The sequence below is a fragment of the Akebia trifoliata genome, chromosome 7, assembly GCF_017979445.1.
Source record: "Akebia trifoliata isolate Shusen 1 chromosome 7, ASM1797944v1, whole genome shotgun sequence".
NCBI lineage: Eukaryota > Viridiplantae > Streptophyta > Magnoliopsida > Ranunculales > Lardizabalaceae > Akebia > Akebia trifoliata.
In genome coordinates this window covers 20726401-20737924 of record NC_141381.1, presented here as the reverse complement: position 1 = coordinate 20737924, position 11524 = coordinate 20726401, and positions in this window count along the sequence as shown.

Here is an 11524-nt window from a genome sequence, read left to right as displayed (position 1 = left end):
AATCATAAACCTTAAGAGAAGTAGGTCTAGAAGCTCCCCTAGCCCCCCATAAACCCTAGTTTTGGAGCCCCAACTCCTTAGCTAACATCCCTCCTTCAATTTTAGTCTAGAAAACACCCAAAAGCCTTCTAAAAATACCTCCAAATCCTCAACGAACTTGAAGAGTTTAGATTCAAAAACAAGGAGATACCTTACCTCGGAGATCCGAAGTCAAATCCGGAAACAGAACGAAGCAAGGGAGCACGGTACAAGGAGCTCTTTTTGTCAGATCTGAGGGAATAAAGTCCTTGCATCGGAAAGGTATTTTTTTTTTATTTATTTTTATCTAGGTTTTAGCAATGTAATTTATTTGGGAATTTAGTAGAGACCGGCTTTGGCCGGGCGGGATTGGTGCCTAACACCTTCCAATCCCGTAACATGATCCCCGAATTCAGTTTTCTTGGTTTTAGATTAGTTTTTATCCGTTTAGAGTCATTGATCGGTTCCTAGACCGTAATAACTAGGTGGCGACTCCCAAACCTCAAGGGTCAAAAGCGGATCCGCGCACCCCGCGGATCGAGGGCGCTTTCAGTGGCGACTCTGCTGGGGACATTGAGGATCAGACTTGAAAAACCCCAAGTATGGGAACATTGCCAATGACTTAGTTTTTTTTTTTTTTCTAGTTTTAGTTGATTCTATTTAATTGTTAGTTAGTTAATTCTTATTGTTCGTTTATCTGATTTTTTTTTGTTTTTATATTGGTGGGTTTAACCATTAATTTCGGTTCAATTTTGAATATGTTATTCCGGCATATGATTATTCTTATATAATTCAATTGAGAGTCACTTGGGGTGACTTTAAATAATACCAAGTTTCAACGGATACTTGGTTGAGGGTGGAATAATGATCGTTGAGGATGAGATAATGAAACAAATGTTTCTTTTTTTTATTTTTATTGTTAAAAGCATGTTGATCCATTTTTGGATGACAAAGGATTTTTTTTTTGAAAAAAAAAAGGAGGAAGCATGTTCGATATTTAACCTTTTTTTAGTTAGTTGTTTTTTAATTTCTTTTAAGATGTTTTTATAGGCAATATATGCTGCCCTTTGGCAGTATACAGAATTTCAAAAAAAAAAAAAAAAAAAAAAAAAAAAATTTTCAATTTCTGTCAACAGCAGCTTGTGATGGTGTGGTTTTAGTATAAGTCGTTTTGAACTATTTAAGCCCAATGATGTTCAATAGGGTGTGGGTAGTTAAAAGTCCTCTTTACTCGTTTTTCTCTTTCACCTTTTACAAACAACGTTCTGTTTTTTAAAAATAAGAGAATCCATCTCTTCGTCCCCATTGAGTTCTGTTGGTCTCAACAGACTCAAGAACTCTACTTTTGAGGTTCCAAAACCGTGCGTCGATTCTGTGAATCTCGAAGGATCTAAGAGATCGGACGATCGGGCTGGCTGTCACCCTTTACAACTTGATCGAACGAGAACGATGAATTAAAGATCGGGTAGGGAATACGATCTCCTGTGTGAGATGAAATGTTCGATGGAGATCAGAGATCACTCAATGTTGATCTTCCTCATGCGTTTTGTTTCAGTCAAACATCGTTTTCCAAGTAGTTGTGGAGTTTTCTCCGATTGTTCCTTTCGTTACCAAGCGGTTTTGACTCCGATTTCGAACGCGAGTTTTCGACTCCGATTTCCACATAATCGCCATTAGAGAAGTTCATGAAGAGATCTCTCTCACCACAGCGCTAAAATGGCGAACAATTCGTCGAAAAATCCCATGTTACAGGCTGATCTCGACGCTGTTATAGGTTGATCTCGACGCTGTTATAGGTTGATCTCGACGCTGGTCTGCTGTTATGAATTGATCTCGACGATTAGGCTTCTGTTGATCTCGACGTTACGCTGCTGTTATAAGTTGATCTCGACGTTGAGCTCGACGTTATCCTGCTGTTTTAAAACAGCAAGGCCGATCTCGGCATGTACTGCCAACGGCATATGAGTTGCTGCACTGTACTGTATTGGGTTTTAAATCAATTTTTTTTTAAAAAGAGGAAATTAATTTGTTTCTAAAAAAGAAAAAATCAAAATAAAAAAAAAAGATTGGAGATTTTCTTTTCATAAGAAAGAGGAGTTCAAAAAACAACAAAGTCATTTTCTAAATGTTACCCATAGCAACATATATGCAAGTTTTCTTTGTTTTGTTTTTTGAATTTCCTTGATTGGGCTCAATTTGTTTTTTTTTTTTTTTAAAAAAAATGAATAAAACCATCCTCTTATTTCATTGATCATTATCATACCCTTAATCCGAAATTCTTAGAAATTTTGAATTATCTTTTGGTCGCCCCAAAACACCCTTGATTGGACTATGAAATTTATCAAAATATTGTGATGATCAGGACTATAAACTACCATGATTGGTATATGAAGGTGATGTGCATGCTTATTTCCATGGTTCGGACCATATTCATGATAATTGCCTATTTAATATGCTATAATGTCATTGGGAATACATGTTTGATGTTGGTCATAATGTTGATCATGATTAAATGTTTATGGGTTTGGAATGGTGCTTATATCCATATAATTCATGTTATAATTGGTTTGTTTGGGCCATGGGCCCATTTGTTTGGAAAAGGCCCCGGGCACACCCCACCTTACTTTGCACACACCACATGCACGTTTACCGCTTTACTCACTTACACGTCCCATTTAGCCAACGTGGCACTAGTGCGTGGCCCGGTCTCTTCGGAGATGCGACGTCATTCATGAAACCCACAACTCCAGTCACGTACCTTAGGGTATATCGAACTGGGGCATCAATACCGTCTGATCAGGTGATTCTGAGAGACATATTGATGCACCCATGCTGGGGTGACCTGAGCCTTTGTCCTATTGTAAGCCACACAGTCACATGTCCCGATTGCCAACGTAGTACTAGTACGTGGTCGGTCCCCTCGTGGGATGCCAAACCATTTATGAAAGCTACAACTCTTGACTCGTACCCGTAGGTATAAAAGGTGATCTAAGTATATCAATTGCACTTCTTGGTCAAAATCGGTGCCTATGCAAGATCTTGCCCCGCTGTACCCTACTGTACGAGGGGGATAGACTACGTCTATTCTAGACGAGAGGTATTTAAGTGGGCCCTTGCTCAGCATTGTGCGCCACCTCTCAATGGAGATCAAACTGGCTGTTTTTGGCTTCAGAGAAGTGAATTGAGGTTTTAGATTATCACCTATACGGTATATCAAACCAAGTCACCACGTATCGAAAGGTATATAGGTGTGCTTGGGCAAGGGTGGCTAGATAAAAAAATGCATTGCACGTAGTAAACCTAGAGTCTAGAAGCCTTCCTATAGGTCACGACCCGAATTGACTATGGGTGTTCCTGGGTTGCTTTATTCAATCCAACCAACAGGTAGGTGGGCGGACCGATCCAGAATAATCAAACAAAACCCGCAATATCGGTCCTACCCAATCGGTGAAATGTACTGATTAATTTGAACCACTTAAACCAGTTGACACAATGGACAAATTGATCAAACTGATCAATACCAAATCAGTTGGACTAATTGGTTTCACTTTTAAAGATCCAGACAACTTTATCTAGAAAGATTCTATCTTAAGATCAAATTAATTTATCTGATCAAAGGTTCAATCCCAATCAGGGGTAGACCCGCATCTAACCTTTCTCACTTTCTGGGTCACTATAGACTTATGGTGCATTTGGATTCGATTTTTCGTCAAACTTGGGCTATTTTATATCAAAACTTTAATCATGTGGTTAAGAGTCAAACCTTTAGAGTCAATGGTTAACCTTGGTTTACTTCCAATCAGGTGATAATTGGTCCTAAACGTTCTAAACCTCCATCTGTACCACTTTGGGTACGTGAAAAGAGTCGTCTTTCTAGAGTACCATTGCCAAGTAGTCAGTCATTGCCACAAGAAGAAACGAGTATCATGGATGAAGCTGTGCTCCGTCAGATTTTAGAATCTTTTCAAGCCCAGATTATTGCCTCTGTCCAAACACAAATTGAATCCCTGAAAATTGAAAAGGGAAAAGATAAAGCTATAGAACCTCAGGATGTGTTTGACCTCGTTGAAAACCAAGAAGATGATCAGTTACACGTTGACCCTGTCCTAGCTCATCGAATAACTCAAGTTGAAACTGCTTTGAAGAACATCAAAGACCCTGATGATCTTACTCTTGGGTTAGGGTCAATGACCTTGTTTCCCACGGTCCGTCTACCAGAAAAGTTCACAATGCCAGATATGGAGAAGTTTGACGGTATTGGATGCCCTAGGACTCACTTAAAAGTATATGTCGGCATAATGCAATCTCAGGGTCTAAATGAAGAACAGATGGCTCAACTTTTTCAAAGAACCCTGACAGGTCCTGCACTACGCTGGTTAATGTCATTGGACTCATCTCGGGTAAGAACATGGCATGAATTGATGAAAGAGTTTATTGGTCGATATTCATTCAACACGGATATTGAACTCACAAGAAGAGATTTAGAAACTACTAAACAAAAACCTGGGGAAACTTTCACTGAGTTCATTGCTCGATGGAGAGCTAAAGCCGCTCAACTGTGGGACCGACCTCAAGAGAAGGAACAAGTTAAGATTATCCTCAGGAATCTCACTCCAAATTATGCCAAGTACTTGATGCCTCAGTACCTTCCTACTTTTCAATCCCTCCTTGAGGCTGGAAATCAAGTTGAGGATGCCTACTCTTCGGGACTTTTTGGTAACTCGTCTGAGTCAAAACCCAAACATTTCAAGCCTAATGTCAATTCCTTACAAGTGGCCAACACCTCCTTCGCACTATCTCCTGAAGCTACTCAACCTTCACAAACTAAGCCTAGGAGACAGTTTGCCAATCTTGGAATGTCCCTTAGTGTTGCTTATCAAAAATTGATGAAAAGGGGATTGTTGACGCCTTTACAACCTAAGCATTTGCCTAATCCTCTTCCTCCAAACATGGATAATGGGCAATTCTGTGAATTCCATCAAATGCCTGGTCATGTTCTTGACAGGTGTATTACTCTCAGACATGCTATACAAGACCTTATTGAGCAAGGAAAAGTCACCATACCCACTCCTACTACTCCAAATGTTAAGACTAACCCTTTGCCTACTTTTCAAAATCACCCCCTCCTACTCTGAACCTAATATCCATATCCAAACCCGAATCAATTGATCCAGTTTCCTTCATTCACCCAATGGGTCTTAACAGTGCATTCGCTCCATGCCAGAATGAGCACAACTACCCTAAGGCAGCGACAGAACTGAAGAACAGGGAAATTATTGAAGCAACGGATTGTCGCGCATATGACAGAGGCTTGAATCAAAATATGAAGAGATAGTAAAAGCAGGCAAGTTCAAGTCATCCATCGAAGATAACCGAAGTGGCATAGACTCTAGATTTGTGTCTCTCTATTCATAATGATGTCATCTTTTAAGTTTTCTTAGTTTTTTTTTTTTTTTTAGCTTCAATTGCGTCAGTCTTTGAATTCAGTTAGCCATCTTTATTTTTTTTAGGTTTGTCAGTTTGTGTTCTTTTTTATTCTAATAAGAAGCTTTTGATTATCATGTGTGCAATAATGATGTGAACATAAAATTTAACATGAGAAATGACTTAAAGCTCACTAATCAAATTTGATAAATATTGAATTAAAGAGTACACTCAAGAAGTGCAAATTGGTGATACATTATCCTCAGGAGAACATGAGAGCATAGTAAACTTACTTGAGAAATTCAACAATATTTCTTGCATGGTCTCATAAGGATATATAGATGGATCGCATAAAAATATAGATCAAGACATGTAGTCAAGGGTGAACTTCAAAGTCGAAGATTATTGGTCAAAAATGATATAGCTGAAGGCATCGACAAAGACACTAAGACTTACAAGTGGATCTACCAGGTTTCTCACTCAAAAGAGGAGAATTTTCATTCATAAGAGAATAAAAGAGTTTCTCGAAATTTTAGAGTTAGAAAACTCAATCATACTCGATTTCACAAAAGAAGACTAAGAATATTCATTCTCAAAAGAAGACCTTGCTCGACAGAGCAATTTCAGATATCGAATTCCTGAAACTTTGACCAAGTCAAGCAGCATTCACCAAAGGAGGCCTCCTTTGGTCGAATCATTTTCCTATCTTACCCCAAAAAAGAAAAAAAAAACCTTCTTTAGCCCCTCGCAGCCTTTTAAAAGAAAAATAAAAGCAGTAGCCTCTTCTTTTTAAACCATACCGACCAACCTTGGGAAGGAATCTTAGTATGAACTACGTTTTGACCTGATCCCAAAAGGAAAAAAGAAATATTTGGGGTACGTAGGCAACCTGAGAAGTTACTTCAGGCCCGGTCATTAAAAGAAAAATGTATTCTCTTAAGGAAAGTGTCATCCAAAAGAGAAATCTACTATTGAAATGTTCAAAAGAAAAGAATGCCAAACTAAGAGCATTAGAAAAAAGAATCAGAAGAATTGATAAAAAGAAAAGAATGCCAAACTAGGGGCATTTAGAAAAAAAAATCAAAATAATTGATAGAAAAGAGAGAATATCAAACTAGGGGCATTTTGGGAAGTTGAGCCTTATACCTTTTCTTTCTAAACCATATCCTAAGCCCACCTATTAAGTCCTCCTGAAGGCTAATTGACTCGGTTAAGGTGCAGGAAACTGAGAAATCGTCGATTTGATTACACAAGATCATCAAGAAAAAAAAGAGAAGCCCGCTAAGTCGAAAACCTGAAAAGGCGGCTTAGGCAAAATTTAGGGCATAACCATAAAAAAGAAAGCCTGCTAGGTTGAAAACCTGAAAAGGCGACCTAGGCAAAAATCAAGGTATTATCAGAAAAAGAAAGAGCAAAGCCCGCTAGATTGAAAACCTGAAGAGGCGATCTAGGCAAAAATTAGGGCATCATCAAATGGGAGGAAAGGTCCCGTCAAGAAGAAAAATTCAGAAGGAAGCTTGTGCAGAAACTGCAGAACCATTCAAGCCACGATATTTGTCTTTTAGCCAAGAGCTCACATCCGACAAAGACAATATTGAAGTCGAAAAAATCAGAAGTCATCTTGAACATTGTAGGATCTTCAAAAGTATGTTTACTTGTTCAAGTGTTCGCTAATGGAAGATGTAGAATCATCAACCACTTTGAAGAGGAAGATCTTTTATTCTAATATTTATCAAGATTTTTTAAGTCTAGCTCAAGCATTTTTCAAAAAAAATTCGAAAGAAAATGATCAATTCGTTATTGCACATATGATAATCTTAAGAGTCTTAAATTTAAGAGAATGTCAGTTCTTCTATCTATCATACATCAGAGTCCATATTTTTCAAGCGTAATCCATTCCATCAGTCTCGTAGTCAAGTCCCAATTAAAGCCAACCTTGAAACTAGGGGCATTTTTGAAGGTCATTTAATTCCAAAATTTTTGTTCTTAATCACATGATAAAAAGAAAATCATACAAAAGCTTAAAAGTCCGGCGAAACCCAATGATAATTACGAATCCAGATGCATGATAAGCCAATAAAGGCCTGATCTTTCAAACTTTGAGCTCGATTTTGAATCATATAATCAATTAATAGGATTGTTTAAGTTCCTATAAATCTAAGCCCGAGAAACGTGGCTTAGTAAGTTCGAGTCCGAGAAACGAGACTCCAACTTTTTGAATCATAGAATGAATGGGCTTGTTGAAGTGCCTATAAACCTAAGTTCGAGTCCGAGAAACGAGACTCCAACTTGTTGAATCATAGAATGAATAGGCTTTTTGAAGTGCCTACAAACCTAAGTTCGAGTCCGAGAAACGAGACTCCAACTTGTTGAATCATAGAATGAATAGGCTTTTTGAAGTGCCTACAAACCTAAGTTCGAGTCCGAGAAACGAGACTCCAACTTTTTGAATCATAGAATGAATAGGCTTTTTGAAGTGCCTACAAACCTAAGTTCGAGTCCAAGAAACGAGACTCCAACTTTTTGAATCATAGAATGAATAGGCTTTTTGAAGTGCCTACAAACCTAAGTTCGAGTCCGAGAAACGAGACTCCAATTTTTGAATCATAGAATGAATAGGCTTTTTGAAGTGCCTACAAACCTAAGTTCAAGTCCGAGAAACGAGACTCCAACTTTTTGAATAATATATAGGCTTTTTGAAGTGCCTATAAACCTAAGTTCGAGTCCGAGAAATGAGACTCCAACGTTTTGAATCATAGGCTTTTTGAAGTGCCTATTAACCTTAGTTCAAGTCCGAGAAACGAGACTTCAATTTTAATAGGATTGTTTAAGTTCCTGCAAACCTTAGCCAGAGTCCGAGAAACGAGACTCCAGCTTTGTTTGAAATCATATTGAATTAATAGGATTGTTTAAGTTCCTTAGCCTGAGAAGCTTGGCTACAATAGGCTCCAGTCCGATAAATGAGACTCAAACTTTTTCGAACTCTAAAAAGAATTTCAAATAGGATTTAACGAAGTTCCTACAATGTTATAACTCCAATTACCTTTGTTAAACCTTGCTATGATTGTTTTCGTTGCATAAGTGCATCTCAATTTTGAATCATTATTGTCAGTGAGAGAAGATCTCTAGGACCTGGCACATTTTTACTTAGTTTCACACAGCATCACACCATTGCACACACGTGCACTTTTGCATCAGTCAGGGAGAATCTTCTAAAATTCGAGGATCTGACATCGTCAGTGAGAGTTCAAGCTCGAGGACCTGACAACCTTTTAGTTCGGGAAGAGTTTTACGCTCAAGGATCCGAACACCCTGACGAATTGCTAAATCAGGCTGCAAAATGAACTGTCACTAGCTTTGGCATTCAGATATCGCACTATCTACCAAAATAGATTTGCTATCTAGTTTGCTTCAACCCTCTGCCAAAGAGGGGCATCTGTAGACACCCCATTTTTGCATCCGCCTGATTAATCAACTCGTCAACCCGATTGCAATGATTCCCAATGATGGATGTGTATTCCAATGCTTTATTTTGTTACCAGATATGTTTCAGAAATCCGGATGAGGTATCTCGAACTGACAAAACCTTAGAAACTACGCTACGCTAGGAAAATACGACCCCAGAAACATAGAAATCATCATCTTGCAGACCAGAAAGAAACTTCACGATAAAAATCACTAAAAATTATCAAATTACCAAAATATCCCTAACCTCAAAACAACCCTAGAGCCTACGTTACGCTTAGAAAAACTCTCTCGAACACATAAAATAACAAATCGGAACCAAATAAATCATTTCACCAATTTTAACAGAATTTGACAAAATTACGAAAATGCCCCTCGTAAAGTTCACAACCATTTCACACAAAAAAAACTTCATAAATAACAAAAACTAATATTTCCATTGAATTCCTTACGAAAAATCGATTCTAAAACATCCTGGAACATTAAAAACCGACTTGAAACGTGAAAAGTCCTCTCCGGGGGCAAAACGGTAATTTCACAATTTTCATAATAAAAAATTCGAAATTAATAAATAAAACATTAAATAATTAAATTAAAACATTAATGAAATTAATTTAAAAATTTGAACCTAAAAAATCGATTAATCGGACTCTCAGGCAAAATTGTTGAGGGTTCGTGGGATATTTCTTTAAGGACCCCTCCATTTGGGGGTCCAAAGAATTAAAGAAATAATGGAGGGGCCTTCTCCAAAATTTAAAGTAAATCAAGCAAGACTGAGGTCAAGGTATTAAAGTCAATCAAGTGAGACTGAAGTCAAAATTAAAGTCAATTAAGCAAGACTGAAGTCAAGATATTAAAAGTCAATCAATTAAGACTAAAGTCAAAACATTAAAAGTCAAATAAGACCAAAAGTCATAATAGAATTCTAATTAAATAATAACTCTATCTAATAGAGTTCTAACTTAAAAATAATTCTACCTAAAACAATTCTAATTAAAACACAATTCTACCTAAAACAAGTCAAATTAAAACACAACTCTAATTAAAAGATCTCTAATTAAACACTAACTCTATCCAAATCAACCCCTAAAAACATCTATAAATAGAGGTGCTCACACCCTATTTTCGTATAAAATCATAAACCTTAAGAGAAGTAGGTCTAGAAGCTCCCCTAGCCCCCATAAACCCTAGTTTTGGAGCCCCAACTCCTTAGCTAACATCCCTCCTTCAATTTTAGTCTAGAAAACACCCAAAAGCCTTCTAAAAACACCTCCAAATCCTCAACGAACTTGAAGAGTTTAGATTCAAAAACAAGGAGATACCTTACCTCGGAGATCCGAAGTCAAATCCGGAAACAGAACGAAGCAAGGGAGCACGGTACAAGGAGCTCTTTTTGTCAGATCTGAGGGAATAAAGTCCTTGCATCGGAAAGGTATTTTTTTTTTATTTATTTTTATCTAGGTTTTAGCAATGTAATTTACTTGGAATTTAGTAGAGACCGGCTTTGGCCGGGCGGGATTGGTGCCTAACACCTTCCAATCCTGTAACATGATCCCCGAATTCAGTTTTCTTGGTTTTAGATTAGTTTTTATCCGTTTAGAGTCATTGATCGGTTCCTAGACCGTAATAACTAGGTGGCGACTCCCAAACCTCAAGGGTCAAAAGCGGATCCGCGCACCCCGCGGATCGAGGGCGCTTTCAGGATGCCATGTGTCCATAATTGCCTAATTCGGAAAGTTTTATACTCATAATTTATATTTTGAAAATTTCATTTTTGAAACTTTCTAATTTGGAAATTCCAAATTTTCTATTTTGAAAAAATTCATATTCATAAATATCTAATTTAGAAATTCCACATTTTTCTTGTGATTTTTCAATTTGGGAGTCTTGCATTTTTCTTATTTAGAAATTTCATATTTATGGAAATTCATGACTTTTTAATTCGAAAATTTCATTTTTTTTTTCGATAATTTTTTATTTTGAAAATTTTAATTTTATAAATTTCTAATTTGGGAACTCGTCATATATTTGTAAATTTCTAATTTAGGAAATTTCAAATTCCTAATTTAGAAACTTCAGAAGTTGCCAATTTAGTAGTTTTACATTCATGATTTTTTAATTTGAAAATTTTTGTGAAATCATAATTTGTCATATTTGGAAAACGTTTGCTTATTTGAATTTTTGATTGAGGAATATTGCTATGTGAACTTTAGAACATGAGATGAAATTAGGGCTTTTTCAAAGTTTTTCTTTTTGTATGAAATTTGAAGAATTATGTAATATTTGGGGGAATATTAACCGTAAGATTCATTTAACATATTTGATAAAAATTGATGATGATTGGACCCTAGTTTAATTTTAAGCTTTCCATGTTGACCGTAGGATAATTTTTTATTGTAGTAGAGATCGATCATCTCGATCAGGTGAGTTCGGTGCCTAACACCTTTCGAAATCCATAATCTGACCCCTTACCCATTTCTCTTACTTATGGACCAACCCAATCTATTTTGAAGTTATCTGTAGTTCTTAGACCTAAACTAGGTGGCGACTTCCACTTCTTAGAAAATCCCCAATTTATCAATCAAATTCCTTTCACTATTTAGTGAGGAAAGGGTCG